Raw genomic sequence first — 20,397 nt, forward strand, 5'->3', positions numbered from 1 at the left:
TTTTAATTCAATAAAATGAGCCAGCTATAGTCTGAAAAAAGAATTAATTTGTAAAAGCAAAGCTTAAAGCGGTTGCCAGGAAACAGTCTACATTATCATCAGTCAGTTAATGGCTGGCTTAATTACTGTCTTAATAAGTATTGTTTAATCTTGTGCTGCCTTCTATAATACAGTTCTAAGGCAAAGCCCACTGTGCTGCAGTTTGAGGTCCCCACTCATGAAGGACAGCAGTGACTAGGTTTGAGAATTGACCCCAGCAATACAAACTCTCTTATATTATGTAATAAAATAATCCATGCCATAAGCATTTATACAGGACACAAACATTCACAGCAAGATTTGCGTTTTCAAAGGTACTTGGACATCTGAGCTGACAGACAGACAGAGAAGCTCATGTGCGGAAGCTGTGCATGAGTTTTGCTGTTGGTCTGCATATATTGTGCTTATAAAGGCCATTGTTCATGTTGAGCTTGTGAGTGTAAAAATTGCCTAGACTGCTGGTTTTACTTGATTCTAAACAAAGTAGTATGCAGGACTCACTGCTTTCAGGTTAATTCAGGTTAACTTCGGAAACTCTTCGGCCTTATGCATTTAACAGGTGTTGTCATACTCAGTTATGACAATTGCTACTCATTTTCTTACTGTCACAAATGGCTGCATGAAATAAATGCATTTTCGGAATCATAATCCATTATGTAATTACTCATAGCTCTCTGCTATATAATTACTAGTACGAAACAACCATCTTAAACTGCACACTTAACCTGGATAGTGGAAGAAGGCATTGTTGGAAAGAGCGGAGCTGCTCAGTAACAAATGCAGATGACACCAAGCTGAGTGGTGTGGTTTGCGTACTAGAGGGAAGGGATGCCAGCCATGCACGCACTTGAGAGGTGTGTGCACACCAACCTCATGAAGATCAACAAAGCCAAGTGCAAGGTTTTGCACCTGGGTTGGGGCAATCCCAAGCACAATTACAGGCTGGGTGGAGAATGGCTTGAGAGCAGCCCTGAGGAGAAGGATTTGGGGGTGTCACTTCATGAAAGACTCAACATGAGCTGGCAATGTGCACTTGCAGCCCAGAAGGCAACCATATCTTTGGTTGCATCAAGAGAAGTGTGACCAGCAGGTTGAGGGAGGTGATTCTGCCCCTCTACTCTGTCCTTGTGAGACCCCACCTGGAGTACTGCGTCCAGTTCTGGGGCCCCCAACACAAGAAGGATGCAGAGCTTTTGGATTGGGTCCAGAGGAGGGCCACAAAGATGAGCAGAGGACTGGAGTACCTCCCCTAGAAGAAAAGGCTCTGGGGGGACCTTAAAGCGGCCCTCCACTACCTGAAGAAAAGCTGTGGAGAGACTTTTTATAAGGGCAGGTAGCGACAGGACAAGGGAAAATGGCTTTAAACTGGAAAAGAATAGAATTAAACTAGATATCAAAAAGAAATTCTTTACTGTGAGGGTGGTGAGACACTGAAACTGATTACCCAGCAAGGCTGAGGATGCCTCCTCCCTGGAGGCATCCAAGGCCAGACGGCTGGGGCTTTGAGCAACCTGGTCTAGAGGGAGGTGTCTCTACCTGTAGCAGAATGGCTGGAACTAGTTGATCTTAAAGATCACTTCCAATCCAAAACATTCTATGATTCTATGAAACTTACTCAAGATTTTCCTTATCTACTTTACTTGGAGAGAAGTGAGGAAATTTCGGACAAAATCTGAAACAGAATGCTTAAGCAGGAATTGTGGAACTCCAGCCAAAATTACTGTCCAAAATATCTTTACGCATCAATCACCTAAGCTTGGTGTATGCCTGTATTTGACCTACACTTCAGATATTTGAATTCTTCCTTTGCAGGCTTAAAACTGCCTTGACCTGAACACATTTTCATCTGTGATCATGTGAGCTTGTAAACCTCCTGCTTTTACAAGCATGTTTGTACAGCTCAACACGTATGGTCCCTTATCACAAAACTGTGGCCAGGAGGCAGAAAATAATTGACAAAAAAAAAAGTAAATTCTCAGCTTTTTCTCAAGATTTCATCTGTCAGAGAGTGTGCATTATAAGGTAATATTTCTGTTCTAAAAGTCAGTGTTTCTTCTTTATTGTATGTTACCCAATCAAAATTAATAGATAATTAATATTTAAAATTCTCTCATTACCCAAACAGGACAGGAATCAGTCATTACATGTAATAAAAACTTCATTTTCTTCCCTGATCTCAAAAAGCTAATACCTACATAATAGTTTCTATTTTTTAAAAATAACTAGAATATTTGACTCCTACTCCTCTGTTCCAATATCGTTTTTGTTTTTTTTTTCACTTTGATGAAAAGCCTCATTTACTTAGAATAAAATAGTCAAGTTTTTACAAAAATGCGTATGCTAAGGATATTTTGATATCTTATTCTTTAAGCTTTTTTGAATATAACCATCTGTGCTCTTATACATTATTGATTATATATGATACTTGGTAATAATCCTCTCCTTTAATTTGTAATAATCAGCCATATTTTGTAGATATACAGCTCCATACACCTCCAGTGAATATTCTGAAATGTAAATCTGAGTATCAGTCCTTGATTAATATAAATAAACAAATAAATGCTCTATTTTCTGCATTTAAGATGACATTGTTTCACATTTAATTTCTTTTGGAAAGGGAGATTACGTCCATAAAATGAATGTGAAGTCTCAAAATAAAGATGTGTTTTCAATAAGTACCTTAAAAAACCCAGGCTTATTACAAATAAAAAGAAATGAGAGGAAATGAAATCATGCTATGATGCTTTACATAATTTCAGCTATTAATGACTGAGTCAGTATTCTTCATGGCCTGTGTCCATTACCATGCATGCCTGGTCCAATAAAGTGCTTAATTTATTTCTTGCTGGAAGATGATATTTAAAAATGTAGTAAGAACAAGATGAAGATGCAATAAATACAAAGTAGGGAAAGTGATTCCATGCTGAATCAGAAAACAGAAATCTTCGAGTAGCTATGGTAATTTGATAAATAACCTCCTTTGAAAGATTTGATTTATGAAAAATGAACCCCCTATAGTCTTTAAACTTTTGCATCTACTACTTTCTACTAATCATTTTGCTGGTGTTATTGAGACATCTTTGATTTACACAAGCTGATTTTAGCTGAGTGTATCAATTAGTACATAGTATTAAGTGCATAAATGCATTAAATGCATAGTCCATACAAATGCTTTATGATATAATTTGTCTCAAGATATTGCTGTTCAGCAGTGGTGATTGTTGTGCTATAAAGCAGCATGATTCTTAATTCCTCTTAGCAGAAAATCTATTCAGATTTCTAGACAATGCTAAAATAAAGATTCCACCATCAGATATAAATTATGGCATTGAAATATGCTACAAGTTGCCCCGGAGCGCTTACAGGATACATAGTCAACATCTGAAGGTAAGAGATGAGATTGGTAATGTGAACTTGAAGAGACTTTATCTGTCTAATACTTGGTCAACAGTACTCTCATGATCTTGTATACATAACTGAATGAAAAAAGAGCTCTGATCATTGCTGGAAGACAGCTGTAGCAGCTGCAGAATGTATCATAATTGTTTACATTAATATGTGAGGCTATAAACTCAAGAGGCTGAGGAGAGGATATGTCTGTCATTCAACCAACATTATTAAGCAGAGTGGTAATCTTCAGCACTTATGAATGAGAGGCACCTGGCAAAGTAACAAAATACATCTGATATTAATAAATCAGATTACAGAACCACAGTTTGGAACTGACCTCCTGTCCCATCTCTATTCAAGGAAGGGTCAAGTAGAGCAGGTTACTACAGATTGCATTCAGGCAGCTTGAGTGTATCTCCAGGGATGGAGAATTCATAGCCTCCCTGCCCAGTCTGGTCTAGCCTCTGGCCATCCTCATGTTCAACTTATTTTTTTTCCAATATCTAATGAGAACTTGTTTTGACTAGCTTTTGTCTTCTGCCTCTCATCATTCCCCTGTGCACATCCAAGAATAAAATAGCTGCCTGTCTAGTTCTATTGAGTTAGGTGGGATCCAGACTGCCTTTTTTGAATTTACATAAAACAGCGCAACTCTCTTAGTTTCATCAGTGTTTGTAGTCCACCTTTTTAGATTAGTAAGCTGATTTATGACAAAAGGAAGCCTGTTTATCCTTTGCTTGAAAGAGACATATCAAATAGATAACATTAGTTTGAAATTTCAAAATCATCTTCTCTGTGAAGCAAAGACCTTGAAGACCCTTAATGATAGATGACTGGGTGAACATCATAAACACTGAGGACGTACCTGGGTTATTACAGATTTCAGCCTTATACTCCTGTTATTTTCAGCATTGGGTGGGAAGTCTAGAAGGGAAGAAAACTAGTTTTTATCTCTAAGTTTTGGCAAACTATTGTAAGACATCTGTAATACCAAAACTTAATTCTAGACTTGAAGAACATTTCAAAGTGGATATTTCATTAAAATATTTGAATATAACAAGCCAAGGTTTTCTAAGGTTTTGAATTCTATGCAGGTCAATCTGAAGACCTCAGAGAGATCCAGTCTCTGAGGTGAAATGGACTGTTGAATATTGCATTTAATTTTAAGTAACTCATTATCAGAAATCTAGCAGAAAACCTAGACAGAATTTTGAGAGCAGCAATAAGAGTAAATAAGCATGGAAAAATCGATGATTATCACGTGTAAGTAACTTGGCTAGGAGAAAGAAAAAGAATAGAAATGTATCTTTGCAAATGTCTGGAGAGCGTAATCATCAGCAGTAAATTCACTCATTGAGCTCTACTAAGACACATAATTGTATTAAATTTCAGAGTTACTCTGGATTTCTAGAGTATATGAAAAAAATTGTTTGACAGAAAGCAATAAATCAGGGAATGTGGTACACTAATAAAAGCAAAACAAAAATATGTTGAACGTATGGAAAGCTCCTTGAAGTTTCACTGTACCTAAACTGTGTATAAACTAAGAGATGTTTGCAAATGAGAACTCTGATGAGTACCAGAAACATTTTTTTTGTAAGATTCACAATTTTGGACAATTAAAAATGTTCCTCAAGATAAGAGGTTGAGATCTTACCTATCATGAGCAGCATAGCAACCTAAACAGCATTTCGTAAATCACAAACTTAATATTTGTTGGTGCAGGACTAGCATGGTTTAGCTCAAGGTAACTGTTGTCTTCCACGTGAGATCTCATTTGCAGAAAATCAATCAAGAAGTCTGTGTTTTGTGATTGTTTCAGAAATGGCTAATTATATACTTGTGAAAGAAGTTCTAAATGAAAACTCACCAGTATTTGGGAATATATTTAGCTTTATTTATTTATTTTTGCTTTTTTTCTTTCTATTTGATGGCATATTCTATTTGATGCACACTTAATATTTAAAAGGATCAGCAAAGCAGTTTTGATCTGATTTAAGTAACAGAGGAAGGTAATATGGGGTAAAATTACATCTGAGATAGAGTAGTTAATATCTTACTTATAGGAATGACTTTTGATACAGACTTGTCCATTTTGCAGTAAAGTGAATTAATGGTCAAATCTGGTCTTTACATTGGTAAAGGACAAAAGATTTGAGAGAAAACCTTTTAGACCTTTAATAAGACCTACATATATATTTTTAAAATGTCAAAATTTAAAGTTATAATTTCTCCCTAAGAGTTGATCCCTAACATTTGCAATGGAAAAGTCTTATGGAGTTTGACTTCCCAGAGATCAAACAGAGCGAATTTTGTCCACATGTGTTAAGAAGTAACATCAAGACCTAAAATAGTATTTTAGACAACCATTTCTTACCAGCAGTTTTACTTGCCTTTATGCACTCACAATTTTGTCCATACAATAATTATGATTTAAAGAATTGATTAAGAGTCAGATTTGGGTACTGACAAAAATGAGGTCAGAGCCAAAGCAATGTTCTCAAGGTACCTCTTCTTAGTCTTTGGGTATTTCCATTTAAAACTATCAGCTGATTTGAATTGTTCTGCTCTTTTGTGGGAAAACTCTTTGTAAAACTTACTCATACAATCATAGAAACATAGAATGATAGAATATCCCAAGTTGGAAAGGACCCACAAGGATCATCGTCTCTAACTCCTAGCTCCACAAAGGTCCACTCAAAATCTTATGTCTGAGAGCACTGTCCAAACGCTCCTTGAACTCCGGCAGCTCAGGGCCATGCCCACTGCCCTGAGCAGCCTGTTCCACGTCCACTGTCCTCCGGTGAAGAACCTTTTCCTAATTCCCAACCTGATCCTCCCCTGATGCTGCATCATGACATTCCCCTGGGTCCTTTTCTCATTATTGACATGGCTGAAACCATTGCTTTCATTTACTTGTCCAGTGCTTTCCTATCTGATATAAGATTTGGAATGAGATAGTGCTCTTCTACATTTTTACCTTCATGTTTCTTTGAAGGAAAATTAATAATTAGAAATCTCTTCAATTTAATGGAAGCACGATATCTATAATTACAATGCAAATTTTGTTGGATGGAGGAAAAACAGATTTAAACATTCTCTAATGGAAGAAAATACTCTCATTCAAGAATGAATAAACAAGAAGAACATTACTTCACAGACAGGTTACAAGGTCAAATTTTGGAGTAAGTTGCTTGTGGAGATTGAAATATCTCTTTCCAAGGATCTTTAATCTCATTTGTTGAGCAATGAGCAAAGTGAGGAGAGGGGTAGAGCAGGGACAATGATGACTGCAGTCTGCGTAGTGTCCCTGCTTAGATGATGCACTACTTCCATGTGCCTACTGTCATTTCATCTGAAACTGTTTACTTTTGAACATTAGGACCTCTTTAAGATGAAAATGACTACATGTATGTAACCACCGGAACACCAGTGGAACACACAGCTATGTTGTCTATATGTTTTGTCTTCCAGTGTCCAGAGCCTCTCAACTACTCAAAAACTTATGGAGAGAGATAGTGATAAGAGACAATTTCACCACAGCTACAATGCACAAGTCAGAGAGAGATGTTTATTGTTATAATCTAATGCCTAACATGATATCAAGCTTAAATCAACAGTGGTAAGGAAAAAAAGAAACGCACCAAAAGAGGGTTTTGCAATTAAAAAGAACAATGATAGATTACTAAATTAAACAACATTTTAAAATTAACTCTATAATCCGTTACAGCTCTATGTCTTGTAAGTATATTGATAGAATTTAACAAAGAAGTCGAAAGACTAGTTTCTTTAGTGTGCTGAGATAGAGTTGCCACTGCGCATAATGACAGCTACCCCAGCTCCTGGAGAGCACAGCGACAAGCAAAATGGAAACACTGCCACCTCGTGTCTGAGTTGACACCAAACGTTACTCAACTCCAGGCGAAAAGCTCCAAGTACGTTGTCCAACACGAGAGAGAAGCTATTGAGATTCGAAATCAGAATTTTCATACGGATCTGCACAGATTTAGAATAAATATACACAGAAAACTCTGGACGCAGAGTAATCATAGTAATAAATGTAAGAATGTGAAAATTTAGTATACTTTTTTTTTTATCACACAGCACGCTCAGGAAACTCAATTTTATATGTACTTAGGATTGCTACCCCCAGACAAGTTACCAGTCGCAATTATAGCCATAAACCTGTTGTTTAAAATAAGTTTCTTATGTATTTGTTGAGGCAGTTTTTTTCATTTAAGTTAGTTAACTTATTCCAAATGAAATATTAATGCGATAAAATTAGATCTGCAGGGCAGACGCTTCCATAAATTTTAATATAAATCTAATTTAGCAAAAATTAAAAAAATTGTTGCAGAGGATATACCAGATCAGCCTCAATGAAGAGAAGTGTAATGAAATGATGGTGTTTTGCAAATAAAGCAAAAATCTGTTTATTTTGCCATGTAAATTGTTCCTCTATGGTGATAATTTGGCAGAAAGTGTACTTCAGAGAATGCAAATAGGAAGGATTAAATCATCTCATTTTAGTGACTCAGCTTTATTCAAATTAGCAGTTACAGTCACAGTAGCTTTCGAAGTATTTTATTGCTATAAGCATGCACTAATCCAGACCAGAGTTTTCCAGTTAACTGCACCGGAACCATTAAAGCATATCTAATTTGGACATGAATTATTCAGTTCCCATTACTTTAGGCATTATTAAAAATCTTTAGCAAGTCAGGTAAGTGGATAAGAGAAGATAAATTCTTTTGCCACTGTACAAATGCACAACCTTTTCAATAGTGTGATTACATTGTATTTGCTGATGACTTATACTATTACAACATTATAAAAATATGAGAGGATATATAATCACCACAGTCACACTTAGGTCAACTCTGACAATCACCTTTGCTGAGTCTCTGTCAAAGTATGTCTGTACTATGAAACATTCCATAAGCAAGCCCTTCAAGAAACCAATCATTTGAGACTTGAAATTCTTTGTTTTCAAGGCAAAGTAGCAAGAATTGAATTACTGAAGCGATGAGTGATAGCAGCAATGAGAATTAATGACAGGATCCTTTTGAACTATTGAAGATTTTGTTTGAATTTCTGAAATCACTTTAGAGGTGAATAAGGTTAGGGTCTTAGGCACTCACGTTCTGAAAGATTCTGTCTGTCCTGCACTGAAGGCAAACTTAGAAGTGATCAGCATGTTAGAACATCTATGGAATGGAGATGAGCCTGGCTTTTGGTCTGACTTTGCAGATTCAGAAGGCAAGATGTTTGGCCATGGTATGGTGAAAATGTCATTCCATACAAAAGACAGAAGATCTTGCCAGCTCAGAGGAGATCACCGTGGACAGAAATTGTTAATACAATGAAATTATAGAATCATAGAATTGCTCAGATTTGAAAAGACCTTCAAAATCATCAAGTCCAACTGCAACTTAACCATACTGCTCTAACTCTAACAACCCACCACTAAATCATGTCCCTGAGCACCACATCCAAATGGTTTTTAAACACATTCAGGGATGGTGACTCAACGACCTCCCTGGGGAGCCTGTTCCAGTGCTTAACTACCCTTTCTGTAAAGAAGTTTTTCCTGATATCCAACCTAAACCTCCCCTGGCACAACTTGAGGCCATTTCCCCTTGTCCTGTCACCTGTCACCAGTGAGAAGACACCAAACCCGCTCTCACTGCCATCACCTTCCAGGTATTTGAAGAGAGCAATGAGGTCTCCCCTCAGTCTCCTCTTCCCCAGACTAAACAGCCCCAGTTCCCTCAGTATCTCCTCATAGGGCATATTCTCCAAGCCCTTCACCAGCCTTGTTGCCCTTCTTTGGACCTGCTTCAGCACCTCGATGTCCTTTCTGTATTGAGGTGCCCAAATACAGATACAGTCTTACAGATACAGTCAGATACAGTACAAATGCAGTCCTTTCTGTATTTAGGTGCCCAATTATAAAGTAATTCTGTAGAGAACTGGCAGTTTGTATGTTGTTTTTTTTTCTTTGCATCATAGCTGCTGCAGTCCAATAAAATCTTCAGCCACTCACTTAAGTAAGCTGATACTTAAATGTTTAAGTTAACCACTTTTAGCTATTTCTGTTGATGTGTTCTTAAATGCTTTGAAAAGTCACTGATCTGTGAAAATCTGTCACCAGAGTGGAATATTACTGTCTATAGCAAAAAAATATGTTTTAATGGGATTTATTGAACTGTACCAGCAACTGGTAAAGCTTGTGTAGCATGTGGGGGAGTCTATCAGCAGCGCAGATCATGCTACAGGAAATCTGTAAAAGTATTAAAGGATTAGCCCATTTATTTCACTGAAACAAATAAATAATTAGAAAGAGTTGGCTCAAGAGAACTGAAGTTCTTCAGAGCATTCAAACAAGTAGAGATTGTTTTGGCAATACTGTTCAGAAAAATGTATTATCATTTAACTTAATTTGTTCATGTCACACAGCAGAGAATGGTAAAATATATCCTAAAGGAATCAAGAAACATTTATGTAAGTGCCTTTCTTGGCACTAATCACTAATTTTGTTTAGCTGTATGCTACCTGCTTAGCATACAGCCTAACATTCTATCTACTGCATTAACAGGTAGCTGAAATACTATCCATTAATGTAAGTAGAGATATTTATTCTCCATTATGTATAAATGAAAAACATTTGAATTACATCATAGATGTAGAAAAAGAAGTTTTGATGTCATAATCCAATGCCAATCACAGAAGAAACCCTGGTAAAGAATATTTCCTATTAATGTACAATAAAGAGAGATATCTCATCTTATTTCAGGCCTTGTTGTCTGCTTACCTAGATTTTTTTTGTTGACCATCATGGAAGATAAACATCTCCAGAGGGCAAATCATCAGAGAGAACCAATACAGAAAAAATCAATTCAATCCTTGATATTTGATAACAGAGAAATTTTACTGAGCAGTTGTGTCTTCTATTTGACATCCTGTTTGCCTTAACATTTCCTATAATTATGTATCAATTCATCTTTCCTGTGCATGTACTTCTTGCCTTCCCTGTTTAGAAAAGCTCATCTACCTTATATCATTTGCTAAAAAAAAAATCAGTAGAGAAATCTTGATCTTTCTTGTGAATATTGCCAGGCTTTTTATCTTTCATAACTGGCATGAAATATACCAATTCAGAGCCAGTTCTATTATGACTTACACAAATCATGTCTAATTCAGTTAGCCCTTACATTACTCTTCTGTAAAAAAAAAAAAAAAAAAAAAAAAAAGCAGTATATGTCATAGTAATTAGCACTGTCTGGCAGCTGAACGTAATGAAGCTGCCATTTTCATCATTACTTCCATTTGATAATGTAATAGGAACTATTACATTGAACTAGATAGGCCAAAATATCCATGAAAAATGTGAAAGATCATTATTAAGTCCTTCCAATTTACTGTAGAAATCTTTGTCATCAACATATAGTAAGTGAGAACTATTGGTGATAGATGGATGGTAGGACTGGATGATCTTATAGGTCTTTTCTAACCTTGGTGATTCTATGATTCTATCATACTATCATAGTATGATTCTATCATACTATCTCTAAAAATAACAAGACTTCACTTATTTCTTTGCCCAGTCTATCCCAGAGGACACGCCATGCCAGCAGAGATGTTTAGGTTCTAAAAACAGGGCTGCAGAGCCTCAGTCTTTCAGAAATTTTGGAAGTGTTCTATTTGAGTTTGTTCAAAAGGCAGATGCTGCACAGAAAATTTTGATGGTGTGGAGATTTATTATGTCTCCCCCACCACACTGACATGGAAAGTTTTCCAGCTAACCACTACAAGAATTCCTGAAATGGAAATGACTGAAGTAAAAAGTCCCCAAAGGTCTGAAAGGTGAGTAATATTTTCCACTTCAGGAGAACTGAAGCTCAGTTCTCAATTGGTTGGCATGTGACAAGGAAGGAAAAAGAAATAACGACAGTCTCTGTGTGTGCTGTTAAATGGCTTCAGGGTTGTTCCTTGACATTTTGTTGGTTGATAAGAAGTTATACCTAAGAATAAAATACACATATGGGACATTTATTTGTCATACCATCCCTGACAAGTGAAATTTCCCATTAGAATATAAATACAGAACAGCTGTGAAAACCTAGACAACTTGTTACAAGCAAGTATAGTCTGAACTAGGAAAGGAAAAGCAGTTATTTTGGAAAAGGAGCCTCAAGGCTCCAAATAACTTCACAGAAAAATTAAGAAGGTTCTTTACACTAATCATGTTTTTCTAAAATGAGTAATATGGATTTGTTTATTTATTTTAGTATGGATGTCATCAAAATACAAGATACTAACAACTTCTTATTTATTCAATAGAAAAGACAATTACTGATAATATCTTACATTGACACAAGTCCAAATGTGAGATCAGGTCATCCCCAAACATTTAAAGTTTGCTTGTCAGTATAATGCAAGTTATAACACTGTTTTAATGTTTTGGCTGTGTCAAGATACAGACTTTAAGAACATGTTTGGGTAAAACCTTCTGTAAGTGAAACAATATGAATCAAGATACTTATTCTGAAGTTTATCAGACTGTAGGATGGCTTGTCCTATCCAACAACAGTGGTAGGCATTTACAAACATTTTATAACCAAGTTATAGTACAGCACATTCTATTAAAAAAATTGTTCAGAAGTTTGACACAAGAAAATTTTATATTCTAAACATAGCTTCCATACAAAAAAAATATAAGGAAGGTCTATGCAGTCATCTTATGTCAAAAGAAAGGAGTGTATTTCAGTCACTGAAATCAATGTAATTCCTCAGGCGGGTACCAAAGAATAATTTAACACAACTGGTGGTCTGTGTTTAAGAAAAGCTAAACAGTAGAACAGCAGGGATTCTCAGGTCAGGAAACAGCGTGGGAAAACCTGCTGGTACTATGTATAGCATCTTCATTTCAATGAACAGCAATTTCAAACAGTCTTTTTAAAGTCATCAGTAAATACATAAAACATTTCAAATGAGTTTTCACTTTAGTCAGTTAGCAACAGAGATGATGAACAATTTCTAGTGCTAGTGTTATCGGATATATAATTGCATTTTGATACTTAAGAAGAACATGTGCTGAAGTCATTTTTTGTAATAAAGATCTGTAGTGATATGTTCTATTCCTACAATTATAAAATTTCACCGAAGCTTTTCTTTCTTCTCTATCCCTACTCATTTAAAAAATATCATAGAGGCAAACTGATCAGCAAAATAAAACAGGATAAATACGTGTAGACATTCTACTTCTGTTTAGCTACAATAACAATTTCTTACCTTGCATCTTTAGTAAGTACCTATCTACATCTTCTCTTCAGGCCTGGTGCTTGAACACAAGAAGTTAGATGGCCTTTACCCTTTACAGTAAGTCCAAGCCTCAGTCTAGTATATCAAATTAACATTGAAAAATAGCACCACATTACCTTTACCCAATAACATGATAAATAGACTGAAGCCTTCCTTTTCTGTGTACTTTTTTTGGATGGTAGTGTTAGTATGAATCTCTAAAATAACATATATAGTTGACTCAAACTATCCCACAGGGCTGTCTCCATTCCTACCAGAATTTGACATTTATAAGTTTATGTAAGGTCATCTTTCTCTGCAGGCTAAGAACTGCAGCAATGTCAGTTTTCCTACTTAACAAAGCCAGTTCCCAAAAGGGCAGGTGACTACAAGTTCCAATTACTTTCACATTATTTCCAAAAGAATTGAGAGAGCAAATAGAAGATGATATTTAACAACACTTCACATTTATCCAGGAATTTTAAACTTTAAAATTATTTTAATCTGTTAAGTAAGAATCTGGGCTTTTAGTAAGAAGAGCTAAGTTAAAGACTGAGCTACCCCTGAAAAGAAAGGAACAAAACACACGTAAGCTAAGGGACTTGCCTGAGGTCAGAATCAGATCAGCTGTAGTGACAGCAATCAAGTGTGTGTTGATGGAGGACAATGTTCTGTGCCTGCCAAAACAAGGTATTTTCCCTCTTTTAAGGATCTGCAGTTCATTTACCACAAGGCACTGTAGTAAGTTCTGATTTGGTTCTAGAGATGCTTTCTGGCATAATATTTTCTATGGTATTTGTTTTTGTAGATTGACAACCCAAGCCCTTTTTGCTCAGTAGCCATATACAGTATTTGAAAGTTTCCACTACAGTTTGTTTGAATTTGTAATGGTTCAAATACGATCCACCATTATGTAAAATATTAGAAGACCTTTTCCTTCTTTCAGTTAGATTTATGCCATCGGGAATAACTTCCTCCTCCCTCTTTTCTTCTCATTCTTCTGATTTAAGATTGAATTAAAATAAACAAAGAAAGAAAGAAATAAGTAAGCATCCCCAAATTTGCACAAAAATAATCACTTCTTTTTTAGCAATTAACTTGATTTCTGATTAAATCTTTTTCTTTAAAAAAGAGTGTTTTTATCTACCTGACACTACAGCATGGTAACATTTTAGTTTGAGTATGTAAGATGGTGGCACAGTCACTTATGCTGTACGAAATGTTGCCTTGTACATGATCTGCATTGGTAGTTCTCAGTTCCTCCTGATCCATTTCCCTTGTGTTCTACTGTTTCCTAGTACATAGGAACACAGAAAATATTGCTCTGTTCTCTCTCAAATTCTTATTTAGAATCCATTTTCTTCCACCAAAACTTAAGCAGAAAGAAAAATCCACCAATCCAAAATAAATAACAGATTTGCATTTGCCAAAAGCCTCAATAGATATGGATCTAGGGTTTTTTTTTTTTACTAGCATTTTATCTTGTTTTCAGAATGTCAGCTCTCTAACATCCACATAGAAGGAAAAACTATAATCTTAAGTTATTATTAAAAAGAACAGCTCATGAAACTCTTCCACAAATTAAATGTGCTTATGAATGTGTATGATTAGGTGAACAAAGACGGCGCTGACCTCCAAGATCACCTCACTTTCTTTGTTTTCAGTTACACCTTCACTTTACCTTTTTTGTCATTCTGTTCTGACCTATGTTTTTCAGGAGGTCCTTCAGCTCTCAACAATTTTGGATGCTAATACTGTAGTAGCAGTGATACCAATCTATGCTATAGAAGGTATTTTGCCTTGGTATATGCTATGATCCCTGTCTCTGTTTACCAAGATTAGGAAAATGATCAGAGCACTTCATGTTATTCCAGAATCTTTTCTTGTGAAGAAACCAAAATATGGAAAGGCACATAGTTCTACCAGTTTAGATATAATCCAAAGTAGTTGCACTATAAAGCTGAGTTAATTTGGTTTCACTCTAGCTCCTGAAGGAGTGTAACTACCTGCATCACACTGAGACTACAGTCCATCAGTTCAATCAGAGCCATCATAATTAAAGAGATTTTAAATCTTGACCAAGCTGTGTCATGCAGAAACACACATAACCCATCATACAAGACTTTACAAAGAGAAGCTTAGGAAGTAGGAAGGATAAGTCCCCCAAATTCTTTACTCCCTTGAAATAAACTCAAGTCAACTCAAATAAACTCTTATATAGCATACTTATAGATCTTCAGGATAGCTCTTTCTGGGTTTCTTCATGATTAGACCACTCTCTTGCGTTGTGGAAGCAATGAGCAAAGCAACACTTTCATTTCAGCTTAAATCAAACAGCTTGACTGGCTGCTCAGTCATTGACATCAATATCCTTTCTCGGGTAAAATATAGCTTCTACTCTTCTGGAGCACAGTCTCACATCTGGAGAGGTGACTAACAAGACAAAGGTGAATGGCTAACATGCCTTCCGATATTTCTGTGGTGTTCTGATTTCTATGATGAATGCACATATTATTGGTATACTTCTCATTTTCATACTTTTACTGTGTGTGATATGTGATGCTTCAAATTTTAAATATGTCATACGTTAGATGTGAAAACATAAATGACTAAATTCTTATATACCATTCTGTATACTATTTGACATAGTAATAATAATAGTTTCTTCTACTCATCTGTCTGTACTTATGTAGATTCTAGAGTGTGTATGAACTATGAAGAAAGAAAAATAGCAAGTCCTGCACCTTATTGTCAGTACAGTTTATTATGCAACTGCACTACCATTCTTGTCTACAGGGGCAGCTGTGGCTGTGACTCAACCTTGAGATTCTTACTTGCATGCTTATCTGTATATTAACAGGCATAGCCCTGTATTTTGTTTGCCTGCTTTGTATCTGCTTTGTTTTGTTGAGATATCAACAGACACACATTGAGATGGTAGAAAAATATCCTTATCATTGACATCATAAAAGAAATCTGCTATAGATAAACTATATGGAAAGCATGGAGCTGATATTTCTGATGAATTTTTAAGCTCTTGAATAAGCTTTGTTTACATTTTAAATAAGTAGAATACTTTCAAATATAGAGTAGGCAATATAAAGTAATTACATTCCATTCAAATAGATTTTTTTCTCATTATCAACATAGTTTATGTGATCATGATCAGTACACAAGGGAAAAGGGATTCACAAGGCAAATAACAGTTAAGAACAGTCTAAGTCTTTTGTTTTTAGGATGGAAAGAGGAGGAAAGAGGAGAGGATGAAAATAATCAATTATAGAAACAAAACAGGAATTTCAGGCTAAAGAGAAAATGTAGAAAATGTTAAACTATACTTGATAACACTTTTTAACTTGCTGTAGACGTTCTCTCTGAGTGTTTCCATAGTAGTCCAAAGCTTCCAGCCTTAATAAAACAAGGAGAAATACTGATTTAAAGATGTTTCCTACATGAATTCTCTATATACTCTCCAACAGACTCTATATGAATTGTGACCCAAGGGGATTAGAGACAAGATGACTTGGAATTTAAATTTTCAGTCAGAAAACACTTCATAAACATAAAACTTTATAACATAAAACTTCATTTCACTTTTGGGATTATGCTTCCATTAAGTTTTCTGTTTCCCTTTCAGTTTTTCATTCATTCATTATGCCAGAATGAGCTATTTCTGAGGCATAATATGAATGTCTCTTTTCCTAATCTGTCCCGTGATAGAAAAACAGAAGGAAAATAACACTGTATGATGCAAACCATTTCCAGTATTTTCTTCTACCGCTATCCTTCTCCCATCTTATTTGAATTTCATAGCAAAAAAGAAACACAACAGCTGCCTTCCACTTTTCTTGATGTCTTGGCAGATTCAGATTAGTGGAAAACTCTGCAAATTGCCTATTCTTTTATTAGCTCTAAGGGACACAAAATTTTTTGATCTTCTAAGCAATAGCTTTAAGAAACAAAGGACAGAATAGACACTGGAGACTAAGCATAGTTTCCTAAAAAGATGAAGTTTAGAAAATCTTGTGTGACAGTAGAGGGTATAGTGAAGTAATGGTTCCCATTCTGCGGTTTGCCTGGGGTACAGTGTAATGCATCAGAGTCCACAGTACAGAGTCTTAAGAACAATGATGACATAAAAGCAAAAAAAACAAGAAAACAGATACAAAACAGTCAAGTGCAGGGCTAAGGCTATAGATGGCATAGTTAGTAGACATCAATTATAATTGCTCCTTGGGTATTATTGCTCTCCAATCAACTACAGAGAAAGTAAACTGATAAAAATGTATTAATATATTAAAAAAAAAACCCTTTACTGTTGTATTAGGTGAAAAACGGAGCATTAATACAGACCTGTTCCCACTTCAATTCAAATATATCACATCAACTCTGATGTATTTAAGAGTATACATGCACTGCTATAAAATGTTTCAGAGAAATCATCAAGTCCTGTCTACATCCTATAGATATTTTAGCAGTGGCTAATGCTACAGATGGAGTGAAAAAGCTTGGACAACCATAGATATGTCAGATTGTAATGAAATTTAATCAACAAGTGCTTAAATTCTACAAGCTGTAGGCAAACAGCAATTGAATATAAATGTTTGAATCACTGATTAGAGCAGTTCAAAGACCGCATGAATTAAATGCCATCACTTACCCCAGAATCTGAAGCAGAGCCTGCTGCAAGACATACTTATTGTGGAGGTGATATATATTTCCTGCTGTCATGAAAATCTACATAATCACAAATTATTTTTTCCCATGTTATTAGTAGTATTAACCAACATAATAAAATAGGAGGCATTACTTTTGGAACAGCACTAATCTATCTGTAAGTCTAAATCCACTGATGATAGGTGATTTCCTCAGTCTTGAAGTCCATCTGGCAGGATCCATTCAATGAATGCAGTCTATGATGATTTCAAGAAGTTCAACTCAAAGTAAATTTTTCTACACGCTTTCATGAAGAAAGAATATAGATTATCTCTTTCTGTAATTACCTTGAAAGGCTATTTTTTTTTTTACAAACAACTTGCTTGGTTACTTTTCCCTTCAATATATTCATCAATATTCCCTATTTTTCATTTAAGCAGCTCCGGTGCCTCATAATTTTATGTTAGCATTTGCATTTCATTTTCTAATGTTTCTAATCTAGTTTTTGTAGAAGACAGAATCATCTCAAAAATTTACAAGTCTTCAGAGATTTTTTTCTCATTTTAACTAACAGGAAATCTTTAGGAGTTCTGGTTGTGGAGAGAGAACTGACTACTGCATTGCTGAATCCTCTAGCAGCTCTCAGTTTTGTTCACTGTCAAATTAGTAGGTTGCTTTTCCAAACTATACAGTGTCATGTAGGATCTGAGATGTATTGGAGCCAGAAAAGTTCTTCACTTATGACCCATCAAATCCAGCTGAAAAAAGTCAAAGTAAAATAAAATAACAAAAATGAAGAAAAATAGTTAAAATATTGCTTGTGTAAAAGTGTATTTATTACAAGCACATTATTTTAATTCTACCAACAAATAAAAAATTTAAACACTTTGTAATGAGACGTGTAAAGTAATAAAATATAATTTAACTTTTATTTATTGAATATATCAGTTACAATTTCCAGGCATAGTAATAATAATAATTATTATTTGAGTTTTGACTCATATTTTAATGTTTTCAAGGAAAACATTGTATACTCTGTTATATACTCGAAAAAATGTAATAAGATCTAAAAATTGCTCTTTCAATGAGTGAAATTACGGACAAAATCATCACTTTTACAACATATACTTGAATGGTATCCAAATTTGAATGGTAAAAATGAAGACTAGGCTGAGGCTAATACATTGATGTATTGAAGACTAGGCTGAGGCTAGCATACTGATGTATTGTATCTTTTGCATAGCCTATACATCTGTGTGTTCCTGCAGAGGTGCATGATCACATACAGTGTCACTTTAAAGGCAGAAAGCAGAGAATATAACAGTTTACATCTATATGCTTAAAATCCACTTGGTTTGAAGTGGAAATTAATACTAAAAACAACACATTCTACCAAGACATCAGGCAGGAACAACGCATTTGCATGTATCAGTGAGCTGCTGTTCAGAGCGTGTTCATGACCTTTCAGATCAACCAAACACCTAGGGGTTAGATGAATTACTGATAGACTGCTAGATGCACCTACTGTGACTGAATGTTTCATTTGCTACCATTAAAATATGAAGTTGTGCTTTTTCTCTTTTCTGACAGTTATTTACTTCAAGCATATGTGATTCTATCTTTCCAAATCATATCTATTGGTAATGTAAACCAGGCCCAGTTACTCTGCCCATATGGATTAAATTACCTGTTGGGACACCAGTCAGATCTTAACTGTGATGTGATGATCATCAGATGGATTTTACTCTTCTCAACCACAAAGTCTTGAAGTATACATTAAGCCATAAAAATCCTATTTAGGGTAGTGTTAAAGGTCTAATGTATTCCTAGAAGTATTCAAGAAGATGAAATTTGAAGCTGTTGATGACCAGAAGTTGGAAATTGAGTTTTTACTTTCCAAAGGCTGTATCTTAAAAGAAAATGTGGCAAACTGACTCCTAACAATGGACCTCATAAGATTCATCACATTCAGATATATGCAGTTCCATGGGCATCAGGTATTTACATATAATAAATTTGCAATATTATGAAAATTATTTTTAAATGTTAAGAAAATTGTAACTACTCAGGAGCCAAAGGTATACATTATTGTAAAAAGATGGTGCCCTGTCACAATTACAATTTGATATTTTGAAGATTTTTTAAAATGAAAAAGAATGTTTTCTCTGAAGGATAAGATAGCATCCTTTTGTCACAGTATATAATTATTCTTACAGGAGGCAAAATTTGAACAGAGGGGATATGTTTTTATTAGATACATGATACCTTCATCCAGATTTTTAAAGTTTCATTTAATTATTTCATTATTTTTAACTTCAGTTTTTAAACAAATCTTGTTTTTTCCCTTTGTCTTTAGCTAAAATATGTTTTATTTCTCACTGGCAAAAAAAAGTCTAATATTGCAGTATTTTTGCTAACACCCTTTATTTCTGTTGCCAGAAAAAAACGATTGACATCTAGGCTGTTTTGTTCAATGCATTGCTGTTTTTTTTCTTCTTTTCTTGTTCTATAATATTCCAATACATCATCAAGATTTGAACTTTTGTGCAGAGCAAAACTCCCCTCTTCCATTTTTCAATAAGAAATATGACTAATTCTATATATTAAAAAAAAAAAAACAACACAAAAAAAGGGATGCAAATGAATGCAGGCTAAATATTCCATAGTGATTAAAAATAAAAAAAATCTGGGAACTCTTCTATTTAAAATCTTTTAGGGAAACAAAACTCAGAAAATTTTAAATGCTTTTATCAAATTATTCTTCTATTTGTTTAATTTTCCCCAGAAAGTTCCATACAAAATTTTGTAGGTTAACAAATTTTAGTTAAAAAACTGACCACAGTTATGCAGAAAGTGGTTTGGGTCTATGAAACTGCTATATGTCAGAGAACATAATACGAATACAGTTCAGTGGAAATATGTTGTTGGTGGTCTTTGTATTAGATACAGGAAAAATATGCCATTTTGTTATATTTCTTACTGTTTGGAAAAGGAATCAATGGAAAACAC

The sequence above is a fragment of the Numida meleagris genome, chromosome 1 (genome assembly GCF_002078875.1).
Source record: "Numida meleagris isolate 19003 breed g44 Domestic line chromosome 1, NumMel1.0, whole genome shotgun sequence".
Classification (NCBI taxonomy): Eukaryota; Metazoa; Chordata; class Aves; order Galliformes; family Numididae; genus Numida; species Numida meleagris.